This window comes from Botryllus schlosseri, chromosome 1 (genome assembly GCF_051294905.1).
Source record: "Botryllus schlosseri isolate E-star chromosome 1, Bs_hap1, whole genome shotgun sequence".
Lineage (NCBI taxonomy): Eukaryota > Metazoa > Chordata > Ascidiacea > Stolidobranchia > Styelidae > Botryllus > Botryllus schlosseri.
The window spans coordinates 7,334,210-7,360,488 of record NC_137236.1 but is presented as its reverse complement, the minus strand read 5'-3'; the positions used below and the strand labels follow the sequence as shown (position 1 = coordinate 7,360,488).

The following is a 26,279-nucleotide window of genomic DNA, read 5'->3' as shown; positions in this document are numbered from 1 at the left end:
TGAAAAAAAACAGTGTAGCTATTATTCAGACTTTACCCTAATTTGAAAAATCTGAAAAGTTCTAGTTGTTTAAGTCGAGGGCCGGATACCCCTTGACGAATCGTAAAATTTCACTGTGCCGCTCGTTAATGACATTGACGCCCCTTTCTGAATTTACAACCTGCTATTCAGTTGAAACAATAACTTAGGTCAATGACAAGGGAATTGTGATGTGACACCCATTACATAGGTCACCTCTCTAAACCTGCCATATTACCGCCGCTTAGATAGAGATTGAGGCTGAGTTGTGGATCATGGCATATTTGCGAAAAGAAAATTGGGCCGCATCCATGAAAAGGTCAAGAACCACTGCATTTCGCAGATGTGTTAGTCCTGACTATTCCGAAAGCCACAATACGGCTCCTTTTACTTGGGGGAAAATATGCAATTTAGGTTGCATATTCTAATACTTACTATGTATAGATGATATTGTACTGAAGTTCTGATTCTTTCGCTTTGGTTACTACAGATAGTTTGACATCTTCACTTCGCATCAGTGTTTTGAATAATATTGGGTTGTTGTTTGTGGAACCTGCTGCTTTGGCATAGCAGGTTTTTATAAATATATCAACACTAAATTTAAGACATGACTGTGTTCAGATTAAGCTTGAAATTCAATGTCTCTCCTCTCGCCTTTGTCCTGTCTGTTTGCTTACAACTGCGACTTGTGTGTAGTTGATTTCACATCAATTCATAATTGTGACATTGATAAGTATTATGATCCTTGGTTCAGGCATTACTTGAGCTACCTAATCATCTTTACTTTAATAACAGTGCTACTAGATCATAATAATCGTAGGATCAATATATATTGTAGTTGATTGACAATCATGGTGCAGATTGTGTGTAAAAATGTAGAGAAACATTCAGTAAAGATGATGGAAGAATTACATCAAATGAAGCAAGAACATGATCATTGTGATTTCATAATTCAAGTAGGAGATGATGTCTATTACACTCACAAGAATGTATTGTCGGCTGGTTGTGCTTATTTCAAAGCCATGTTGAAACACAACACTAAAGAGAGTCGCGAAGGAAAAGTTGTTTTGAAAGAGGTCGATTCTCAATGCGTGAAAAATTGCATCGATTTCATATATTCGGGCAAATTTGAGATTCCTGATGAAAAGATAAATGATCTTCTTCATGTCGCAATCATGATGCAGTTGGATGACGTGAAACAGGCAGTATCTGACGTTTTGGAGGAGTCAGTTAATGTAGAGAATTACTTTTCTACAAGAAATGTCGCCGATATGTATGGACTGGATGCCGTCTCTACGCGATGTGGAGCATTTTTTCTTGAAAATATCATGGAAATATCAAACCAACGTGAATTTGGAAATATTGAAGAAACTGACATCCTCAAATTTGTGATGTCGGAAAAATCAAACTTATGCGAAGAAGAAAAACTAAGGTTATTGTTTAATTGGGTTGAGAAAAATGGGAAAAATCAAGATTATTTGCAAAAATGTCTCGAAGCTGTCAAGTTTGATAAAGTCTCTTCGGCATTTTTAGAACGTCTTTTGGAATCAAACCTAATCATCAGTAACAACCTAGGACTGTACAAGTTCATCACCGGACATCTTTTGAAAGCTTCAAAAGCATCACAAAAAACGAACAAAGAAATATGCAATGATGAATTGATAATTCTTTTTGATGAGGAGGCAGATTGTATCCGATCCTTCAATCCAGTAACTGAGAAAGTAGAGAAGTTTCATGTTGAGAAGTTTGGGAATTTGACAAATTTCTCAGCGATTTCTCTCGACTCGTATATCTACATTTTATGTGGGAAGAAATCAGTTCATCGACTCAATTTTCAGAGCGAAAATTCAAAATGGGAAAGGATGAGAGATACGATTTGTAACCATGGATGGTATCCTCGTGCAGTTTCTTTGTCGGGATCAATATTTGTTGTTGGAGAAAGTTGTAATAAAGCAACAAGTGATGTGGAAATGTTTACTTCCCTTGTGAATCAATGGATTCAATTAGAAGACAAACCTACAGCGATTCGTTTCACAAGTCTCGTATCATTGAATGATTCCATCTATTGTATCGGAGGTAAAGGACCAGATGGTGTCATAGTTTCTTCATTCTGTAGATTGACTCCATCCTCGTCAGAGTGGGTTGATCTCGAACCAATGAGATATTCTGTGTGGGGGAATGGTGTTGTTGCAGTTGATCAGAAGATATTTGTGATCGGTGGGGGGAGTGGAGGAATGAAAGTCAACAACGTAGAATGTTACGTTGTAACTTCAGCTCAGTGGACTTCATTATCTTCTATGAATGCTTATCACGATTGGGTTTCTGTGTATCACGTTGACGGGTGGATTTTTGCAGTAACAAATTTCGAAACCTCCGATACAATTGAAAAGTATGATACATCGCAAGACAAATGGACGATAGTGACACCAAAAGTGGATGAATGTTTTGAAATTTACACATCCATATTTGTGAAGAGATAGATTGCACTCACAAGAGCAGACTTGTACAAATTATTGGATTTTTAAAATGAAACTCGACCTATAACTAGAACCACTCACTTTTCAAAACTGGCTACTGGAACTATAATTGACCTGCTTTCAATATCCGTAACTGACAAATAAAAACACAACTTAGTGGTTTCAGTTCCGAAGCAACTGCAGTACTGATAATGTGAATTACAAAATTGGAAATGAACTTGAAAATATCGGGGATAGAATCGGCGTTCAAAAAGAATTTTGTTTATAGTTCGATATGTAACGGTTTTCAACCCACCCATGACTATGCCACTGTTGATATTCAAACTAATATCAACACTAGAACTATTCGCTTTCAAAATCGGTAATTAGAACTAGTCTTGACCGTCTAAGTAACTCGATTAGTAGTTTGTACAAGTCTGCAGCTTAGACATGAATAAATATGAAGTTTCTCACATTTGATATTTTCAATTCATCAAGCTATATTAATCATAATTGCATTGAAAATTGTGCATTTTCGTCAATGCGGCAGTAATTTGTCAAATGTAAACTGCTTTTCGGTAAATTCGTATCATTTGATGAATGTAATAGCGATAGTAACCAGTAATTTTGTGCTAATATACTTCCATTAATTGTACCAATAATAATATATATCAATCATTTATTTGTCACACCAGTGAAAATCCGGTACGGACCAGGATGACGACGAGGGGCCGCAAGGCCTTAGTACACAGTCGCCACCTGAAGGAGTATACACATTATATTCAATGGCACAAAACAAATGACAATAAATATACAAAACTACAAGAAAAGCAGAGAAAAAAAATTCAACAAGGATACACGAGCTATAAATATTACAGTTTCAAGACAGCAGTGCAGAAGAAGGGTCAATAGAGTAGATTATACGGTACTTTCCAACAATGAGACAGTAGTTGCAAAATCGGCATATTATCAATTATACTTATCTGATATATATTTCCGATAACGTTTTTTAAATAGATGATCGGGCAAATCTCTGAGGTCTTCTGGTAGAGAGTTCCAGGTAGCGGCACCAATATAATAGAAACTTTTCTGGGAGGACGATTTCTCAACACGCGGAAGTAATTGTAAGTAATTGTACCACAGTGCATAATCTTGCCGGTAGATATAGTCGACATAGCCAATCATATATTTAGTTCCTTAGGCCTACTCAATATAGATATGGTTAATGATTTTGATGACTTGTAGCCTACAATTGTTTCCACAATGGTTACATGGCCAATATCCAAAGTTTGTACCTACTGCTTACTGCAGGCGGTTCAAGTTTCACACTTCCGCTAATTCAGTATGAAATACCCCACAGCATACAATGACTCAATGCATGGAAATTTCAAATGAGCGAGAATTATCTCAATACTAGTTGAGCCGCATGCGACATATGCTTCGAGCTATTCACTCTTCAAAGTCATTGTGTTTACTGTTCAGTTTTTTCAGTTCAACCGGGTCCAACCCACTTCTTTCAACTCTGCTCGAGTGAAATAGAATGGTTCGCGTTCATAATGATAATATTGTAATTTTCCTCGGTACAATCAGTTTCTGGCCCATTTCGCAAGTATCAGGACTAATAGACGAAATACCAATAACTTGGTGACTTTTACTATTTTTCCAAGTTACAATGAAATGTCTGTCTTGGCCGTCCTAGTTTCAAGTCATATGACTTGGTTCGAGTCGTGCACAATGAATCGATTAGGCCTACAAGTCGAGTCAATACAAAAATTGACTCGAGTCGAGTCATTTTGCGCTTTTGAAAAAATGACTCTGGTCAAGTCGAGTCACCAAAATATGGTGACTCAAGTCGGACTCGATTCGAGTCATGACTCGAGTCATTGCAACCCTGGGTTACAAGTTCATATGCCCGTCTTATTTTATGAGAATCTTGCACAAACAATATTTTACTGCATAATAAAATCTTTCTTTTGATTGTTTTTGACGAATTTGGGGACACCTTGATTGAAAAAAGTCGTTCGCTTTTCGTTATCCATGATCAGGATACCAAATTTGTATGTATTCTCAAAATAAACCATTTCGATTCTGTTTATATGAGGCGACTATCGGCAACTTGTTATATAGGCTACCACTTATGCCGGTACAGTAGCCAGGCTTGAACAACCTGTGGTGCATATACAATACAATTATACATTCATTGAGTTTACTTTTCATAACCACTCTTCATTTTGTTACAGTTAATTGCGATCGGAAGATCATAATTTATAAAGTATCATTTAATGGTCTGGTTGTCCGATGGGAAATGGATTTGGTGATAAAAGAAGTTTCCATGACAATCTCAACCGTTATCAATCAGTTGGAATCTGACATGCATCAATTTATGAAAATTCTACCTGGGAGATAAAAGTGAGTACCGTAATTCTGAGTTTATCTTTTTACAAAATCAATGATTTCGGATTCGATTATTTGCCTTCAAGGCTATAGTGGGGTGTTTATACTCAACTCAACCGCGATCCGATAAACGATCTTAGTTCAATCTGTAGCAACAAGTCTCAACACATTTGGTGACTGCAAAGTTCGAATTTTAAATCGTTTCTATCACGAAGTATCGTTTATTTATCATCACAGGCAGGATTTTTCTTTCAATCAGAGTCAAACAAGTTGCAACTTTCAAGCAAGGTCACCAATTTTCATTCAAGGTAAGTTTTATCTGGCTTCGTATTTTCAATCCGCAATTAGGATGTAAATCGACATTCTATTCAAACCTACCCAAATATTTAACAATTGATTACTGACATAATGATATCAGTTTTCAATTTGAGGCTACGTTGAAGCTATTACCCCAATTTGTAGGAACTGAATGGACCTTACGTGCCTGTTACTAGAACAATTGAGGTATGGCTATTAGCTATCCTTGCCCATGTCTCATTTTCTCCTTGAAATCTCATTTGGAAACAGACATTCATGCACGCCTCTGTATTCGTTACTAGAGACCGTGGCCGAAGCTCGCAAATTCCTGTTACATACCCGTAACTTGATTGTGAGTGTTCAGTATCCTCTAAAAGAAAGGCGACTTTGCTGTTTGCTGTCGTCTTTATTATACTGACAAGTGATTAATTAAGTGATTTAAAAGTCTCAGTAGCTTTCACATGTAACCTATCAGAAGGTGTAGGCTACTTTCAAACAGTTTTGTACAACAGTTGCACCATTGTTATGTAGGCCTATGCCCAACGTGGACCATGAACTCCCTATTATGACACCATGCAGAAAATGCATTACAAACTTCCAAATCAACTTCACATTTGGTGTGCATTTCTCCAATAATGAACAAGGGTTTGCCTTCTTGCGTTTTGGAATTGATACACATAAAGTTCTTATGTACTTGGTGGGCCGGTGTTCAAGAACCTCTGCTCTATACAGTTCAAGATGATTGGGTGATCATATATTTACTTTTACTGTTGCATTTAAGACTTAAAGTGATCAAGTCTATTTTTAATGGCTGTGCAATTATAAGATTTTATTTCAGGCTTTGTCACCTGCCAAAAGACAAGATCTCGATTTTCAGGAATCGTGATGACTTCAGGTGAGTTGTGGCATATCCAGATATGGATATTCATAGCACTATGCTATCTCCCGTGACATGAGCACACCAATATTTACACTGTACCTACGTTTACATCCAGCATTTACTCATTCCAAGCTGACAAAGAAATCATGCAATAAAAATTACACACTGAGACCGCAGTAAAGTCTCTTAGCTGTCTCGAAAAAGTTACTGAGTATAAGAATAAGTACCGTAAACTGGGGTAACTACGGACAATTTTCAACAATTCCACTTTGCATCTTGGAAATGCCAGGGTGTAGGGGAGGCAAGTTTTGTGTTTTTCAGGAGTCATGGAGCAAAGATTAGAATTAACTAATCCAGAATCTTCATGGTCATAAATAAGTACCTCATTTTTGTGAATTATCCGTGTCCAAAGTTATCCCGGCATGTGGAGTAACTTTGGACGATGTAGTTTTTTGTACGCCTTTACCCTCTATTGTTTATGATGCCTCGTAAATGAGGTTATTTGGTAAGCGTTTATGAGAGCAGTGGGTAAAACTGAAACGAAATAGTATATGTCTGGCCTATTGCATGATTTTTACCTAATCAACCCCCCCCCCAACAAAAATGGGTAGTTTATGAAGGCTAATGCCCCCTTATTCATCCCTTATCTCAATTTCCCCTCATGCCTTCACCAATTGGAATTGTGGTAAGGGGTATCCCGCTGGCGGTGTCAGCAATCGGCAGCAAGTATTAAGCATGTTACTGTGATTCATTGCCGATTTCAAATATATTACTGTTCTTATAAAGATACACTTTCCTATGTCCTCTGATGGATATATTTGTCGTAATTTACGATATCCCATATTCAGCAGTCGCATCTTTTGGAGTATGTGATAAGCTTCTGAAGTAGCTTACACCCGATTACAATCTCTCGGCTCATTATTCGTGTTGACTACGCCAACACGAATAATATTCTTCTCTTCGACAATATTGAGAGATGAAGCGTTTTGGAATAGAACTAAGTACCTTGTCGTGCCACCTTGGCGATTGCCGTCTGCGACAAAACGTAGGATACCCTACTACGAATGAAAAATGCGGCACGAAAACACCTGCATGATAACACCTATACCGTACCTGATCATAGGGCTGTTCAAAAATAACTTTTTTTCCCGGATTCCAGCCATTCACTGATTAAATTGTCAGGTTACCCTAAAAAACGCTGCACACCAAATTTGGTTCGATTCTAACAAGCATAGGACTCCGCAGATCCAATTAAAATTTTTAATTTATTATGGAAAATTGAAAAAACAAAATTTCCAAATTTTTCTGCCAACCCCATGAAATTGTTGAGCTGTCTTCAAAGACGTTGCAAAACAAATTTGAGTCAATTCCGACCAGTAGAAGCGGAGTTATGTGAGTTTTTCGTTGATAAATCGCGGATTATCCACTGATCAAGGATAATACTAGGATTATCATCGATTGTCATCAGTGATCATCCATAAAATCAGCGCATAAAAAGCACTTTGTCAGCCCACACCCCAAAAACGGCCTCCCCACAGTTTGATGGATGTTTTCCCCAGTACTTGTGAGCGCATTCATTCTACTCAGTGTAGGCAGAGTGTTTATGTAGCTTTCGCGCGAAAATATTTTATAATTCATTATCGAGTTGGTCAATACTATTGGTAATTGCATACATATTGATATCAATTTTTCATTATCTCAGAATTATCAGATTTTCCAGTAGATCTGGGTGAGAAGATGCACACGATTCCAAAGTGGTATTTGCTCGCTGGCAAACAATTTTATTCTCTGTGGGATGGCATTTGTCCTGTGAGGCACAGATGGCCAGGACAGTGAGATTCGGTGACAGCCGTTTAAGCACATATGGACAATATATATATATATCGATGTTTTCGGTCAACAAAGGCTAATCCTTTTCAGCCAAGGTTTTCTCGCTGCCGAATTTTCGGCACTCTTTTCAGAGTCCTATGTTAGCCTAAACTTCATTATGGGATGGTGCGTCGTGGCGCGGTAATGATTGAAACCAGAATGCCTATTGCAATATGTCATGGGTATTTCTGGAAGGAAGGGCACCCAATAATCAAGACAATTAGTGACGCCAAACCGCATTGAATGAAATTTAAAAAATACTTTATAAAGTTATTATATACCTGGCGGACCGGCGTTTGAGAACCACTGGTGTATATAGATTCATTGATTTTACTTTTCATAACCACTCTTCATTTTGTTATAGTGGATTGCAATCAGAATATCATCATATCGGATAACATATCGTTTAATAGTCTGGTTGTCGGATGGGAAATGGCTTTGGTCATAAAAAAAGTTTGCATTGCAATCTCAGCCTCGATCAGTTGGAATCTGACATGCATCAATGTATGACAAGTCCATCCAGGAGATAAAAGTGAGTAATTCTGAATTTATTCATTTACAAAATCAATAATTTCGGATTCGATTATTTGCCATCAATGCTATAGAACAGAGCTGGGCAAAGTGCGGGCCAAATGCGGACCGCGACAGGTTGCTTGGAATTCAAAATATAAAACTTGCTTTTTGCAGGACTAAAATCGTAGGATGTATCAAATGAACAGGAAATTGGTCTACTTTGGAGCCTGTTCAATAATATGCCACGATTACATTGCCTACACACCTCGCATGCGTTATCCATATTCAAAATAAAGGCAACGTGGCAAAGTATGAGTAGCAGTTGAAGTCGCAAGAAGTTACTCTTTCCATATAGTTTAGTTCAAACCTTCTTCATTGCCATTGTCACCCTGACAATGTCACATTACGCATTATATGGCATGTGTTTCAAATTGATACGTGATACGTTTCCAAATCCCCAATTTGTAAAACAACTCAATCAGTGCTTGCGATTACTATGTGACTCATCATATTTATCACCCATAAATTGTTAACGTGCATGCCTAAAAAAGCCAAAATGGTTTAGGTTTAGACTAGAACACTAAATATTTGTATACTGGATTCAGGGGTAAACTCGTCCTTTTAGTTTTTGCCGAACATCTTGCCAAGACTAAGGGTATTAATTAGGGCGGAGATAATTAAGTTGAATTAGCAATAAAGTCGATTATCGCGTTAGTCAGGATTTATCAACCCAGGATTAAGGAAAACGGTTGATCGCAGCGCATAAAGTCAGTGGTAATCACTTGATTGAACAAACCGACAAACCGGAACAAACTATAGATAACTAGTTTTCTATAAAAACTGCGTACGCTGCGTATCATTACCACACACAAATGTGTCCAATGTCTCCTAGAGTTCTTGGTAGTGGCTTAACTAAACTATCAACAAATTATGTACCCGTCATTGCAGAGCGATATCAATATTCTATAATCCGTTCCTTTGCTGTACCTTACGAATTGCATACGACTTTCATTTCTCGAAGATGATAATTCTACCTGTGACAGTATCGTTATCAGCAGGCTATACTGTTTCATTTAAAAAATAAACAACTGACAGCTCATAACGCGTTTTCGCATTATGATGCAACTGATAACGCCACTTGATTGAAAACTCGGGACAAATCGACTAACCATAGCGCGCAACCTTTTCCAACCTTGCGTCTCGATTAGCAGTATTTAATCACACGTTTAGCATTCTTACGGATCAGCTGACTTTATTATCCCCGCCTGAAATGCGTCCCGATTAGCGGATTTTAATCACATGATTAGCATTCCCACGGATCAGCTAACTTTATTATCTTCGCCCTTAAGAGTTGGTCTTATGACAAAAACACGAAACGCGTGGTCAAGAGAGGGCGCACTTCAGAAAAACTGCAAGCTTCGCGCAACATACAGGCTTTTAAGCTGCACACTGCTCCCACGCTGAAGCTGCTAACACGTTTTACAGGAAGTGATTGAACCATGCATGACTGCTAGTAGAACAATCGAGGTATGGCTAATAACTGTGCTGCATGTTCTTGAAATCCCGTTGGGAAGCAAGCATCCATGAATGCCTCTCTGTTCATTAGTGGCGATTGTGGCTAAACTCTTTTATGAGATACCGGTACTTGATTGAAACACCTTTGATGTGACATTGGGCACAGGCCAGAGTTTAATGAACAACCAAATCTACCTAAATTGTAAAAACATGCACTGCGACGTTTCTGTAATGTCGTAAAGATGGAATGGATAAACCAAAGTGAACCATTTTCCTGTGGACGCTTACATATTTTCTGCACCAAATGAAAACATTTTTGTGCTCTATGCAGTTCCTGGTGGCTCGTGGAACCACTGTTTAATTCTACTGTTCAAGTCTATTTTTTCGGCTGTGTAATTATGAGTATTTTCTTTCAGGCTTTGTCACCAGCTAAAAGACAAGATCTCGATATCAAGATTTCCAGGAATCGTGATGACTACAGGTGAGTTTCTGTGGAATTTTATAACATATCCAGAATAGGTGACAATGTAGAAATACATAGCAAACATTCTGTCCGCTATGTAGACAATGTCAGTTTTAAATGAATCAATCGGAATCCCATGGATTTTCATATCAGCATGTTATCTTCCTTAACATCAGCGCACCATATACTGACACCCTACAGACTCGCACATTCAGCATTTACTCATTCCGAGATGACAAAGAAATCGTGCAATAAATCTGGCTCACTGATTGCCAGTAAATTCGGAGCCTGGGTGAAGTCTTTTAAGTTGTCGCGAAATAGTCACAAAAAATACCTATCTGCGACTGCATGCTTCAGGGTCGTCCAAAAATAACCTTTTTCCATATCCCGGGGATTCACTGATTAAAATTTTAGGTTGCGTAAATAAAAACGCTGCACCCAAAATTTGGCTCAATTCCTAGCAGTAGAGGCCGACGCAGAGCCAATTCAAATTAATCACGTTATGTATTAGAAAAAGCAATTTTTTTTCAAATTTCACTGTCAGCTCCATGAAGTTGTTGAGCTGTCTACAAAACCGATGCAAAAGAAATTTGATGCAATTCCAACCTGTAGAAGCGAAGTTATTTAAGTTTTTCATTAATAATTCTGGGTTTACCCACCAGCAATGCTATTTTTGTAAATCCAAAACTCTCAACTGCAATAAATTCACTTCTACGGGTTGGAAGTGAGCAAAAATTGTTAAGCATCGTTCATTTAGGCAACTCAACAATTTCCTTGGGGTGACAGTAAAATTTTTAAAAAATTTCAAGAAAAGCTTGAATTTGCTCTGCCGCGACTTTGGCTGGTTGGAATTGAGCCGAATTTGGTGTGCAGCTTTTTTTTAGGCAACCTTACAATTTAACAAGTGAATCCCCGGAATTTGAGAGTTATTTCGGAACAAGCGTATTCCGCATGCAGGATCAGAAGTTGCCAAAGTAGTCAAGAAGGCTACTCAAATAGAAGTAGTGAGACATATTTCATTCAAGTATGAGTAATAGTATTGCTGTTCCAAAAGTAGCTAATTTAAGGTGGAAGTAGAATTTGCTGTCTTTGAAAACTACAGGATTATGTATGTACATTTGAAAATCAGTCATAAATACACTCTTGGAACCTAAAAACTGACATAACGGTATGCGGACTGTGCAGAGAGCTGGGTTTGTTTTGCTACATCTCAGGAGGAGGAGATATGTATTTTAACAGCATCAGGATTCGAATGTATCATGTGATGGCCTACAAATGACACCATTGCATAAGAACAGTGGCTCTTGACCTCTTTTTCACCCCAGTGCCGCCTTTCAGAAAATGTGATGGTATGGGGCCCTAAGTCGTATTACACTGCCTGTAGTTAGCAAGACAATGACCGATGTGGATAAGTTCTGCCCGGACACTACCTTGATGTTTTGCGCTATTAGGAAGGAAACTGAAATACTGTACGGCAGGTTGTATGATTCAAAACGTTTTGCTGAATTTTAAGCCTGTTTACTGTCACGAAACTCCTATATTAGGATGGAGTGAAAATGGAAAACTCTGAATTTCAAAACGGACACTTGCTCTGTGGTGCCAAAGATCAAAAAATAATTTATATAATAATTTTGGGCTCGTTCACTGTCTAGTCTAGTGGTTGTACAAACCGAACGAGCCAAAATTGACTAATTTCGCTACATATTGATAACCGCTTACAGTAGAAGCTGGTTTTGGGCCTAAAATAAGATGCAGAAGCCGCAGCCACCGAGTCAAGTCCAAGTCATCGAGCAGAGGATCGAGTCCCAGTCACAGTATTATGACTCGAGTCCGAGTCCAAGTCATTGTGTTGACTGCTCAGTTTCCGGTTAAATTCTTGCTAAACACACTTTTCATAACTCTGTTTGGTGGTACCGAATGGTCAGCATTTATAATATACTAATTTTCCTCACTTTTAGTAGTTCTGGTTGCAACTTCAAGTACCAGCACCAATATACGTAATCCCAGCAGTGTGAGTCTCGATTCATATGACTTGGTTCGAGTCATACGCAATTGACTCGAGTCAAGTCACACACAGATTGACTCAAGTCGAGTCATTTCCGTAGTTCGAGAAAATGACTCGAGTCAAGTTGAGTCATCAACCCTGGGGGCAGCCAACCCATGGCCCGGTAATTCTCGAAATTGGTAATGAATGTCAAAAAAAATAAATTACCCAGGTAATTTATTATGAACTTGCAAAGGAAACGAAAAATTTTAAGCATGAGCACAAAATTTGGGATGTTGATGACTAAGATATCAGTTACGACGCGTAGGCATATAAGCCACGCGCCAGTCACAATTTTCGTAGATCTTCGTATATGACCATTAAGTAGAATATATCAAGGCAGATTTATTTGACTGTAAATTTTTCCCACCACTGCGCGCGATTGATTTTCACTCGATTTCCCGCAATGTATGCAAGGTACAGTATAATTGACCGAATTCATTCAATAAATTTTTCTCCCCTCGCGCGGCTAGGACCTTTCATGAAATAATAGTTATCGATATTGATGCATAGTAAGATAAGTCTTGTCTTCCCCGTTACCTAGTCCGGTTCACTCCTATCAGACGACTAAAACGGTCATCAACATTCATGTATATATATATATATATGTCAACTGTTCAATTAGATAAAATAAAATGGGCAAAAGAAAACAGGAAACAAAAGAACATCGAGATAATCAGTTTTGGGCTCGTGTTAAGCGTCTCCAACGTAGGCGGTCGTGGACGTCTTCATGCGACAGCCTGCGTTATGCTAGATCAGTCTCCATTGGCAGCTGAACGACGCTTCCGCCTAATCGGCCATCTAGTGTGGCATCAAGACGAGCAACCAGCCGCCGCCATCATCAATCACATTCCCACGGGCCATGAAGCAGAGGTAGCTGGAATCGGAAAACAACATTCAAGTGGCCCAGCAAAGGCTCATAGATCGCATGTGGCCCTCTGGCCGAAACTGTTGGCCACCCCAAGATACTGGTCACCTACATACTCGCGCAGAGCACAACAAAAAGTCTGGGCTCCCTGCAACAGCAGCCCCTGAATTTCTCTGTCTTGGTCGCTCTATCTGTCTTATCAGAAGAACATAACATGCCGGCTTGACAAACTGGAAATAATAGTGAAAAGTAGTCAAGTTACGAAATATGACAGATTACAAGTAAAAGTAGCAGAAATTTTACTGACTCTGGTTGGTGCTACCAGTAGTGGGGAACTACTCGATTACTTGGAAAAAGTAGAAGTACTTTGGTAGTGACCACCATTGTGCAGACTTGGACAACTAGATATTTTTAGTTGTGTAATTCTTATGATTTGTGAAATATTTCCATGCTCTAGTTTTATAACGCATCTATGTTCTGGCTTTCCTGAAATGGATCGAGACGAACTGTATCACGTGAACTGAGCCATGAAACAGGCTAATTTTTTTAAACTTCTACTTGTAATGTTATTTAGAAGGCGCTGTGTATTTACAATTATGATTGTGATCGAGTCAGTGTCGCAATTTGCTTTGCGTTGCCCAAAAAACTGACACTCTTTGATTCCAGAGTCACCCTTGCTCGGGAAGGATTTCCAGCACGGCGCCCAATTGATAAAAGGTCGGCCCGCTAGCTGGGAGTGATCTGCCAGAAAGTTTCCCCAAGACCCACCATTGGTTCGGATGCCTGCAGGAAAAGTCGGTCGATCCCGATGTAAGAAGGTGGATGACAAATGTGGGTGAAGGCTGGGGTTGGAGGTCATTCGGCATCGCTGTTTCAGGAGGAGAACAAAGTATTCATTGTTGGTACTCAAATGGAAGGATAAGTAGCGTCGTGAATTTCTACTCAAGTACAAGTAGAAATTTCCGAATAAGTAGAAAGTTAGGTATTATAGGCCTAGTCTTGCCGTTAAAAACTGTAAGTGGAAGTAGTGTCAGGTCTTGTAGATGGTTTTTTAAATCCCGGGATTTCAACAGAGTTGATCCCTGAATCGCTATCAGAAATATACCTTAAAACCCCCTTCGATTTCTGCAGATTGAGGAGAACGTGAACCGGCCCAGTCCTGCGCGACGTTCCAAAGCGAGTAAGGACGCGGCGGCTCAATCCAACGGAGAATTTGTAAAATTCAAACGCAAGACCCCCTCCCTTGGTCACAGGTTGTCACGACGACGGAATCAGACACCGACAAAATTTCAAATTTGTGGAGGGAGAACTCATCACTTTGTCGACACCTAGTGAGCAGGTGATGCGCACTGCAGGCCTTAAGTAACAATTCAAGTCGGACCCCCAAATCAAACAATTGACCCAAAAAGGCAGATACGGTCCAGACAGGCTTGGACAACTGGACAGATTTCGTTACAGAAGATCTGTATAGTTCAAAATGAGCTAAGCCTGCGATACATACGTTTGCCATTCTCGTGCTCATGAGAACTATTATTTGATATGAACTGCTAGGTCTAAACCTGTCGTATTGCCGCCGCTTAAAAGGAGACTGAGGACAAGTAACGGGTCATGGCATATTTGCAAAATGGAGATTGTGCCACGGCTATGAAAAGGACAACAGCCACTGCTTTTTGCAGATATGTTAACCTTGACTATTGCCAAAGCCAAAATGCACTCTCTTTCTTGACTTAGAAATATATGTCATTTAGGTTGCACTGGGGCCTACGATATTTACGGCCTTAGCTGGTACATTACACGTATTATCGTTGGCTCCGGTTGCACATTCTAATATTTACCATGTACAGAAGTTTTGAGTCTTTCGCTTTCTAGTTACAACGGCTAGTTTAACATCTTCACTTTGCCTCAGTGTTTTGAATAATATTGAGTTGTTGTTTGCTGGACCTGAGGCTTTCTTTGGAAGAGCAGGCTTCTATAAATATATCAACAGTAAATTTAAGACGTGACTGTGTTCAGGTTAGGCGTGAAATTCAATGCCTCTCTGCCTCCGTCCTATCTGTTGCTTACAAACTGCGTAAGAGTAAATTCTCATCATTTTCTACGAAATGAATCTTACATAATTGGGCTTATTCGTGCTAGTGCTGTGTCGTATTATAATATGGATATAAGGAAATTCGATCTATTGGAACTTCAAGCAATATACTGTTCCTACCGTACTTCAAGATCGCGTATATTTACATCGGGGAACTTATAGGACTTTGCGGCGCTGTCAGTTGACGGGAAGACAGCTTGCATAGATTCGTGAAGGGATTTCAGCGACCGCAACAGTCAAACCATAGTGTCCTATATGGTGTGGACACAGCGAGAGTGAACTGCTCTCTGCATTTGGGTTACGTCAGTGGTTCCCAACCGGGGAGGAATTCCCCCCTTGGGGGGAATTTTGCAATTTTTAGGGAGGAATTACACTCTATAATTGTAACGGATTTCCCAAATTTTTCATGTCCGAACTGTCGTATAGTCAACCTACTATTTGAAATCGCTTATTCACATACAAATCCCCCCCTTTTTAAAACTAGTTCAGATGTGCTGCAGTTCGCAAGACAATTTATAGGCCAGCGACGGCCTCTCAATCAAATATATCCTAGGCGAGCAAATGTCGTGCCGAATCTATCACAACAAGGCCTCTAGTGAAAGTATTTATCTTATATTTTCAAGTCAACATTTTCAGACAGTGACAAAATATTCCAACGTCATCGATTCAAGTCAAAGAGATCGCTAGATTTGCTTTATTTTTAGTGAACAGCTACCCGATCAAAAAAAGACATGTTTATACACTTCGAGTCATTTTCAATTTATCATTGAGTCAAGTCCGAGTCCAAGTCACCGAGCAGAGGGTCGAGTCCGAGTCATGGTATTATGACTCGAGTCCGAGTCTAAGTCACACTCAAGTCAACACTGTTTGGTGATATTGAATGATTTGAATTTATGATATACTAATTTTCCTCACTTTGAGCAGTTTCTTGTCGCATTGTCCAGTACCAGGATCAATAGACAAAATTCCAATAGGATGGTCACTTTACTGTTCTTCGAAACTACAATGAAATGTCGGTCTTGGCCGTCTTATAGTCTCGAATCGTATGGCTTGGTTCCAGTCATGCACAATGACTCGAGTCCAAGTCGAGTCAATACCCAGATTGTCTCGAGTCGAGTCGAGTCGTTTCCTTATTTTGAGAAAATGACTCTAATCATGTCGAGTCATCAGAAAATGGTGACTCGAGTCTAGTCAACCCAGCTATATATGAAAGTACCAAGAGTATTGGCCAAATGCATACGCAAGCTTGAGCAAAATATCGCGAGACCAGTAAATTTATGAATACTGATTTTTCACAGAAGTTATATTAGCGATTGGTGCATGGTAAGCCCAAAACACAAATGGAAATGTGGGGGTCTGTTGAGTCAAGCCTTCCAGAATTTGTTTGATTGAGACGAATACCATTGTTTTTGGAGGTCTACAAAGTGTTGTTACAGCACTGCTAGAAACAAACACTCGGTACCACCCGTCTTATTCTCTCAATCAACAGGTGTTTGCGCGGTAAAAATGACCTTTTTTAATCATCGGGCAGATTTTTCCCATGGGGGGGGAATTTTGGCTTAAATTTCGGCCAAGGGAGGCACGAGATGAAAAAGGTTGGGAACCACTGGGTTACGTCATACTTTCCATTTGACCAAAGGCAACTTTACGGCCATTTATGACCGGCTTGCCGAGCGCTAAATTCGATGGCATCAATGGAAAGCTGCTGCTGTACTGATTACGAAAAGATAAATGTTATTCTGTTCATGGTCATGGAACCCCTCAAAATAAGCCAAGTAATTTGCATTTTGATTTAGTTTTGGCATTGTGACGCAACAATCCGGCCCTGTGGATATAAAGCTGTATCAGCTGTATCACCCTGTGGATATGAAGCTGTATCAGCTGTATCACCCTGTGGATATCCCTATCTGGTACCGAATACCGTACCACCATTATTGCCGTCTGTTTGTTTGTATTTCAGTTGGATGAAGAACAGGGATATCTAGAAGGAGTTTCAAGATATCCCTGATGAAGAAATAAAGACTCCGTCTGTCTCTCTGACCAAACCCGGCCTCTTATGGTGCGCAGATATCACCTCCACGGATCCTTTGGACCAGGGATCCTCCATTTATATGAATGGGACAAAAATCGGACAAGGAAAAAGAAATAGTATTTGCAAGGTTTCTTGGGGAAGCAATTTTGCCTGTTGATACTAACTTGCAAGTTTCTGCCGACGGAAAGCTACGCATCACGGTTCCAAATAAAAATGCTGGATCGAAACCAGGCCGCAGCCTGCGAAAAAGAAAGAAAATGGCAATTTTTAGTTAAATAGATATTGATTGCAATTTCGTTCCGGGGTTACGTTATTTTTGTTCATGAAACTTACTTCTTTTATGAGAAAAAACAGTATCATAAATATCTGGGTCTAGAGGCGGATGTGGGTACACAGACACACAGGAGTAGTTGGGATTATCAAATTTAATTGCAGGTTTGAAAGCAGTCTAGATACTAGATACTAGATACTTGTAATATCTGTTCGAACATGATGGCCAGGTGTTATATGAGTGATCATTGTTGAGTGAGTGAATCTTGGTCTATACTTCATCATCGCACAAATCCTCTTGTTGGCTGGCTATAAGTAGGGCCGTATACAACTGCCGCATCGCATCCCAAACACCCCAAAACGTTATGATGAGCCATATATACTGTGACGAACTATTTCAAATGGGCGAAGGGCGACAATGTGGTGTGAACGGAACCACGCCAAGCCGCTACCTAAATTATATTCACCGACAATATCGTGAAATTATACTGGACAATCCTGACACACTGCGCGCGAAGCGCGACGAACATTCTGGGCTTTACTCAACTTTTATGAAAATTAAATGTTGATACTCCGTGAAACAGCCCGAAATTGCTCAGGCTATCTTCCTGCTTGGAGGATTGAACTACTTCTACTTGACAAACTGAAAATAGCGAAAAATAAGTAAGTAAATCACAAAATATTACGAAGTAGAAGTAGCGAAAATCAGATCTACTTGAGTAAGTGCCAGAAGTAGAGGAAAACTACTTGAGTACTTCGAAAAAGTAGAAGTACTTCGTTACTGATCATGATCACCTCTGTTTATGACCCTAGGAGCCCAAGACTCAAGTTTTTTTGGGGAGCCTGACGAAGTGCTTTTTCGTTCCTGCCAACGGGTATAAAGCAGGAGATGTTTAATTAATTATTATACGAGGGGTCCTTATACCTTTTCAAACACACTCACTCAGCTCTACCGGTCGGTAGCCTAAATCAGATTACGTGAGTAAAGAGAGGAAAAAAATTGATAGCAATCTATATGCAATTCGCGATCATATATTGACCGACTCAATCATGACATATATAAATTTCTCTTGCTTCGCGCGTTTACGCAAGAAGAGCTGACTCACTAAATGTGTGATGGACTACTAGACTATTTTGCGCATCCCAGACATAGTATAGACGTGATACAGCTGATACAGGGTGATACAGCTGATACAGCTTCATATCCACAGGGTGATACAGCTGATACAGCTTTATATCCACAGGGTGATACAGCTGATACAGCTTTATATCCACAGGGTGATACAGCTGATACAGCTGATACAGCTTTATATCCACAGGGCCCAACAATCCTGTCTGCCAAAACGAGAGTGAAGTGCCAGATAGTCCTGTTGCGTCACAATGACAAAACTCCATAACGATGCAAATTTCTAGGCTCATTTCGGGGGTTCCAGGACCCTGAACAGAATCATATTTATATTTTCGTAATCAGTATAGAAGCAGCTTTCCATTGATACCCGTTCTATTGAATTTGACGCTCGGAAATCCGGACAAAAATGGCCGTAAAGTTGCCTTTGGTCAAATGGAAAGTATGACGTAATCCAAATGCAGCGAGCCATTCACTCTCGCTGTGTCAATACCATATAGGACACTATGGTCAAACCATAGCAATTTACAGCGTCGCTCCTCGCTGGCCCTGGCATGGAGATTGGAGCGTTCCATCTGAATATAATCGATGTTTTTGTTTACAGCGACACCTACTGTCCGCGAGAGATGTAAACATAAGCAGTAGCCTTAGCAACAGTTGAAAGTTGAGATTAGTCGGATTCAGAGGTGACACTTCTGGTGTTTTTAAACTAGAGTTAGTGCAGGGCAGTGTTAGGATGACTCAAGTTTTTCGTATTACGTGACTTGACTCAAGTCACTTTGGTAAAATGACTTGTCAATTTCAAGTCATCAAGTAGCAACAGTCAAACAGTGTTGGGATCAAGTCACTACCTTCTAGTCATCTCAAGTCATTGCAGATTTTGACTCGAGTCAAGTCAGTTGATTTTCAAACGTGACTTAAGTCAAGTCAAGTCGCTCATTTTTTGAAGGTCACTCGATTCAAGTGAAGTCACAATTCAAGTTAAATTTAATTTTTAAAGTATAAGTGATGATTCAAAGTCATTACATTTTGCTAGCTGTGCGAAAGACATTAATTGATCATTTATCTTGAATCAAATAACAAATATCTAGTTAAATATACATGCAAAAAGACGTTGTATCCCTCACAATTTCCCCTGCTATGTCGACTGTACATTGTGACTGATCAGAGACGGATGAAAAGCATTATGATAACATGACTATTATTTTGAATATAGGAACATAACAAATAAAACTAAACTTTCACTAATTGTACAATTTTCCAAATAGCTTTGTGGCTCACCTAAAATTACTCCTGTGGTCCACCGGTGGGCCATGGCCCATCCTTTGAGAACCCCTGGTTTAGTGCCTTGTTTGCAGTTGACTTTCCTTCGATTCATACTCGTGGTGTTGATTAGTAGTATGATTATTCCAACAGCTTAACAGGCATTACTTGAGAATTATCTTTACTTCAATAACAGTGCTACTGTATAATAATAATCGTAGGATAATTAGCCTATATATCGTGGTTGATTGACAATCATGGTGCAGATTGTGTGTACAAATGTAGAGAAACATTCAGTGGAGATGATGAAAGAATTACATCGAATGAAGCAAGATAATGATCAATGTGATTTCATAATTCAAGTAGGAGATGATGTCTATTACACTCACAAGAATGTATTGTCGGCTGGTAGTGCTTATTTCAAAGCCATGTTGAAACACGACACTAAAGAGAGTCGTGAAGGAAAAGTTGTTTTGAAAGAGGTCGATTCTCAGTGTGTCAAAAATTGCATCGATTTCATATATTCGGGCAAATTTGAGATTCCTGATGAAAAGATGAACGATCTACTACATGTTGCAATCATGATGCAGTTGGAAGACGTGAAACAGGCAGTATCTGGCGTTTTGGAGGAATCACTTAATGTAAAGAATTACTTTTCCACAACAAATATCGCCGATATGTATGGACTGGATGCTGTCTCTGCGCAATGTAAAGCATTTTTCCATGAAAATATCATGGAAATATCAAGCCAACCCGAATTTGGAAGTATTGAAAAAACTTACATCCGGAATTTTGTGAAGTTGGAACGATCTAAATTATGCGAAGAAGAAAAACTAACGCTATTGTTCAATTGGGTCGAGAAAAATCGCAAAAATCAGGAACATTTGCGCGAATGTCTTGAAGCGATCAAGTTTGAGAAAGTCTCTTTGGCATTTTTACGTCTTTTAGAATCGAACCTTATTATCAGTAACGACTTAGGACTGTACAAGTTGATCACTCGACATCTGTTGAAAGCACCGCAGAAAAGAAACGAAGAAATCAGCAAAGATGAATTGATAATTCTTTTTGACGATCAGGCAGATTGTATCAGATCCTTCAATCCAGTAATTGAGAAAGTAGAGAAGTTCCATGACGAGACGTTTCGGGATTTAAGAGATTTTTCAGCGATTTTTTTGGACTCATATATCTACGTTTTATGTAACAATAAATCAGTTTATCGACTCAATTTTCAGAGCAAAAATTCAAAATGGGAAAGGATGAAAGATATGATTTGTGACCATGGATACTGTCCTCGCTCAGTTTCTTTGTCAGGATCGATATTCATTGTTGGAGGAAGCACTAGAGCAACAAATGATGTGGAAATGTTCACTTCGCTCGTTAATCAATGGATTCAACTTGAACACAAACCTACAGCTATTCGTTCAGCAAGTCTCGTATCATTGAATGATTCCATCTATTGTATTGGAGGTATAGGACAAGATGGTGTCATAGTTTCATCATTCTGCAGATTCACTCCATCCTCATCAGAGTGGGTTGATCTTGACCCAATGAGATATCCTGTGTATGGGAGTGGTGTTGTTGCAGTTGATCAAAAGATTTTTGTGATCGGTGGCTGGAGTGGAACAAAGAATGTCGACAACGTAGAATGTTACAATGTTACTTCAGCTCAGTGGACTTCATTATCTTCTATGAATGATCGTCATTTTCAAGTTTCTGCGTATCACATTGACAAGTGGATTTTTGCAGTAACAGATTTCGAAAACTCTAATGCAATTGAAATGTATGATATATCTCGAGACAAATGGCTTATAGTGACACCAAAAGTGGATCGATGTTTTGAGATTTACAGATCCGTATTTGTGAAGAGATAGATTGCACTCACCTGAGCAGACTTGTACAAATTACTGGATTTTCGGTTGTGAAGCAACTGCAGTATTTATAATGCGAATTACTGACTTGAAATAGAATCTGCGTTTCAAAAGAACAGAGTTTAGAGTTCTAAATGAACGGTTTCCGACCCTCAATACCCATTCCCTGGCTACGCCATGGTTAGTAGTGTTTACTCCAAGATAGCAATAGCTGCAAGAACGTCACAAAACAGAACACCAGTATCGCTATTCACACCTAACTACTCGCTTTCAAAATTCGCAACCAGAACTTTTCTTTGACCATGAACAAACTAGATCAGTAGTTTGTACAAGTCTGAAGCTGATATATGATTAAAATGAAGTAGCTCACTATTACAATTTTCGATTCATTTCATTTTCAATCCATCATAATTGTCTTGATCATTGTGCATTTTATGTTTCAAAGCGGCAAAACTTTGTAGGTCCAGTTTTTAAGATTTTGGCGTGTGATCGATTTGTACCATTTCATGAATGTCATAGCAATAGTAAGCAGTAATTTTGTGTGATACGAAAAGTGGTGTATCAATCTGCCGGCAATTTTAGTTGATACAGTCCATCATATATTTACAGTAATTCCATATTCAATATGAATATGATCAATGATTTTGATGACTTGTGGAATTGATTCCACATGAGTTATATGGCCAATATCAGCAATGGGTAACCTACTGATTACTATAGGCAGTATGAGTTTTACCTCCCCATAATTCAATATTTTAAAATCATTGCTGATGATCTGTCCCTTGTTGAATCGCATACGATATCAAGTTATTCGCTCTTCAAAAGGAATACTCACAATTTGTGTTCCCTCTATTTTTTGACGAGTCTGCGCACACTCGCCAACTCACTGCGCAGACCCTTGGACGAAAGTGCGTAACGACTAACGACTAAAACCAAGTCATCCCTTCGGATTTTTTGTGTGCAGAGACCATCTCAGCACGGCGCATTTGCGCACGTATGCAGCTTATAGAGAATATTGCTCACAACAGGATGCGCTTCCAAATAGAGTTTAGGTTCCAAGTTGCGAGTTGATATGAATATCTTATTCTATGAGAATCGTGGAGGAACAATGAATAAATACGAAATATAATCGGATAAAATTTTTGTTTATCTCGTCATTTTTATTGTTTTTGATCAATTTAAGTGTGCCGAATAAAGAAGTGTCATTTTTTCGCTATCCATGATCAAGATTCCTGATTTTACTCAAAACTAACCATTTCGATTATGTTTATATGTGGCGACTATCGGTTACTCGTTATCCACCGCATCTGCTGGTACCATGGCCAGGCTTGAGTAACCTGTGGTGTATATAGATTCATTAATATTACTTTTCATAACCACTCTTCAATTTGTTACAGTGGATTGCAACCAGCAGATCACCATTTATAACGTAGGCCTATCATTTAATAGTCTGATTATCCAATGTGAAATGGCTTTGGTGATGAAAAAAGTTTGCATGACGATCTCGACCAACGTCAATCAGTTGGAATTTGACATACATCAATGTCTGACAAATCTTCCTGGGAGATGAAAGTGAGTAATTCTGATTTCATATTTTCGTATTCGATTACCTATTTGTTGTCAATGCTATGGTGGGGTGTTTTGAATTGAAAAATTATTGACAATAAATTCAACTCAACCGCTAGTAACAATCTTCTTTCTATCTGTAACAACAAGTCAGAACACATTGGGTGACTGTAAAGTTCAAATTTGAATCGTTTCTAACCCGATGTATCCTTTCTTCATATGCACAGGCAATGATCTTCTTCTGATCAGAGTCAAGCCAGTTTACAAATTGTCATTCAAGGTGAGTTTTACCCGACTCTGTATTTTCAAGTCACAATTAGTATGGACATCGACATTCTATTCGCACCTGCTCAAGTATTTAAGAATTGATTACTCTCAACATAATGATATCAGTTTTCAATTTGCTCCCTACGTTGAAGTTATTGTCCCGGTTCGTAAGTACTGATTGAGCCGTGTGTGTCTGCTAATAGAACAATTGATGTATGGCTAATAGCTATCCTTGCCAGTACTGCATGTTCTTGAATGCTTGAAATCCCGTTTAAAAGCATTCATTCACATTCATTCAAGCTTGCTCTACAGACATTCACTATTCTCATGCAGCAGCCTTTACTCAAGCCATGCTCATTAGAGTGAACCAAGATTTGATATTGATGGAAGTTGATTCAATATCCAGCTTCAGTGTATTCGGTAATTCTAATCTAATTGGGACAACGCGGTAGCTATGACGATAATTTTAAGGCAATATGGTAAGAACTGTGTGGCTGTTACTCGAATCTAATGTCGGAAAGCTGAAAAATTTACAGTTGTTCCAGTTTGGTTCAAGTCTATTTTTACGGCTGTGTAATTATGAGTTTTTCTTCCAGACCTTGTCACCTGCCAAAAGACAAGATCTCGATATCGAGATTTTCAGGACTTGTGATAACTTCAGGTGAGGTGCTATGTAATATTGTGACAATGTGGAAATATATAGCAAACATTCTGTCTGCTATGTAGACAATTTCATTGTTAATGAATCAATCTCATGGATTTTCTTATCAACATGTTATCTTCCTTAACATCAGCACATCATATATTTACACCCTACAGACTCCTACATCCAGCTCATTCTGAGCGGACATAGAATTCATGCACTAAATATGGCTCTCTGATTTCCAGTAAATTCGGAGTGGTTAAAGTCGTTTAATTGTCGCGAAATAGCCAATAAAAAATAACTATCTGCGATTGGGTGCATTATGGTTGTTCACAATAACTTTTCCGTATCCCGAGGATACGCTGATTAAAATGTTAGTTTCCGTAACAAACGCAGCACACCAAATTTGTTTCAATTCCTACCCGTAGAAGTCGAGGCATAGTCAATTAAAATTTATCATTTATTAAAAAAAATATATATATTTTTCAATTTTCTGCTGTGAACCTCATGAAATGGTTGAGTTGTCTAGGAAAACGTTGCAAAACAAATTTGACGCAAGTTCAACCGGTAGAAGAGAAGTTTTTTATCAATTATTCTAGGATTACCCACCATAAATGCTATTTTTGCAAATCTAAAACTTTCAACTGCAATAACTTCGCTTGTACCAGTTGAAAGTGAGCAAAAATTGTTATGCATCGTTTTTTTAGGCAACTCAACAATTTTCTTAAGTTGACAGTCAATTTTTTATAAAAATCATTTTTTTAAATAAACTCAAAAACCTCAATTCGCTCTCCCGCGGATACGGCTGGTTGGAATCGAGCCAAATTTGGTGTGCAACCTTTTTTAGGCAACTTTGCGATTTAATCAGTGAATCCCCGTAATCCGGAAAAGGTATTTTTGAACAACCCTTTTCTACATGCATGATCAGAAGTTGTCAAAGTAGTCGAGAAGACTACTCAAGTACAAGTAGTGATCTATATTTCACTCAAGTATGAGTAGGAGAAATTCTGTTCCAAGCAACCCAGAAGTGGCCTACGTCAGGTAGAAGTCGAATTTGCTGTCTTTCGAAACTACTGAATTATGTTAGCAGTTTTGAAAATTCGTCATAACTACACTCTCAAAACCTGGAAACTGACGGTGCTGAGAGCTGGGTTCGTGTTGCTACATCCCAGAGATATGTGTTTTAACAGCATGAGGATTCGAATTATCATTTGATAGCCAACCAATGACGCCATTGCTATCGAACAGTGGCTCTTGACCTCATTGTCATCCAAGTGCCCCCTTTCAGAAAACGTGATAATACGGCGCCCTCAGTTGTATTGCAATGCCTTTACTAAATAAGACAATGACCGATGTAGATAAATTCTACAAGGACACCACATTGATGTTTTGAGCTAATAGGAAGCAAGCTGAAATAAGGCAGGTTATATAATTCCAAACGCTTTGTTGAACTTTAGTCAAGCGTAATGTGATGAAACTGCTATATGGCAACTAGGCGGCTTGAAATTACGCACATGAACCAGGCAAACTGCAACATCGATTTTATTGACCCATACTTAAGTGGAATGATATTGGTCAACCCGTATATTCGCGCGTAGCACAAAAAAAGTCAGGGCTCTTCGCAAAAGCAGCACCTGAATTTCTTAATCTTGGTCACTCTATTCTCTTATTGGAAGAATGTGACACTTCTACTTGACAAACTGTCAATAGAAAAGAGTTGGTAAGTCACGAAACATGACAAAGTGAAAGTAAAAGTAGCGGAAAATATCTAAAAGTATAGGTAAACTACATAGGCGCCGAACGCTAATTTTCCTTAGGCATGCGAGTTCGATGACGTC

The 26,279-nt window shown here is 38.9% G+C and overlaps 1 protein-coding gene across 8 annotated transcripts in view; it reads left to right on the top strand.

The window, feature by feature from the left end:
• The window catches only part of LOC145455441 (uncharacterized), a 303,427-nt gene that overhangs the window by 194,924 nt on the left and 82,224 nt on the right, over nucleotides 1–26,279 (top strand). The window contains exons 5-6 of one of the 8 annotated variants that reach the window (XR_013920346.1): nucleotides 13,984–14,135; nucleotides 14,449–15,529. The exons of 5 other annotated variants lie outside the window; for them this stretch is intronic. The gene's annotated coding sequence lies outside the window, so the exon portion shown is untranslated. Of the gene's footprint in view, nucleotides 1–8,278; nucleotides 8,599–13,983; nucleotides 14,136–14,448; nucleotides 15,530–26,279 lie in introns of those variants that run through there. 2 more of the 8 variants (XR_013920341.1, XR_013920357.1) reach the window with 2 other exon arrangements.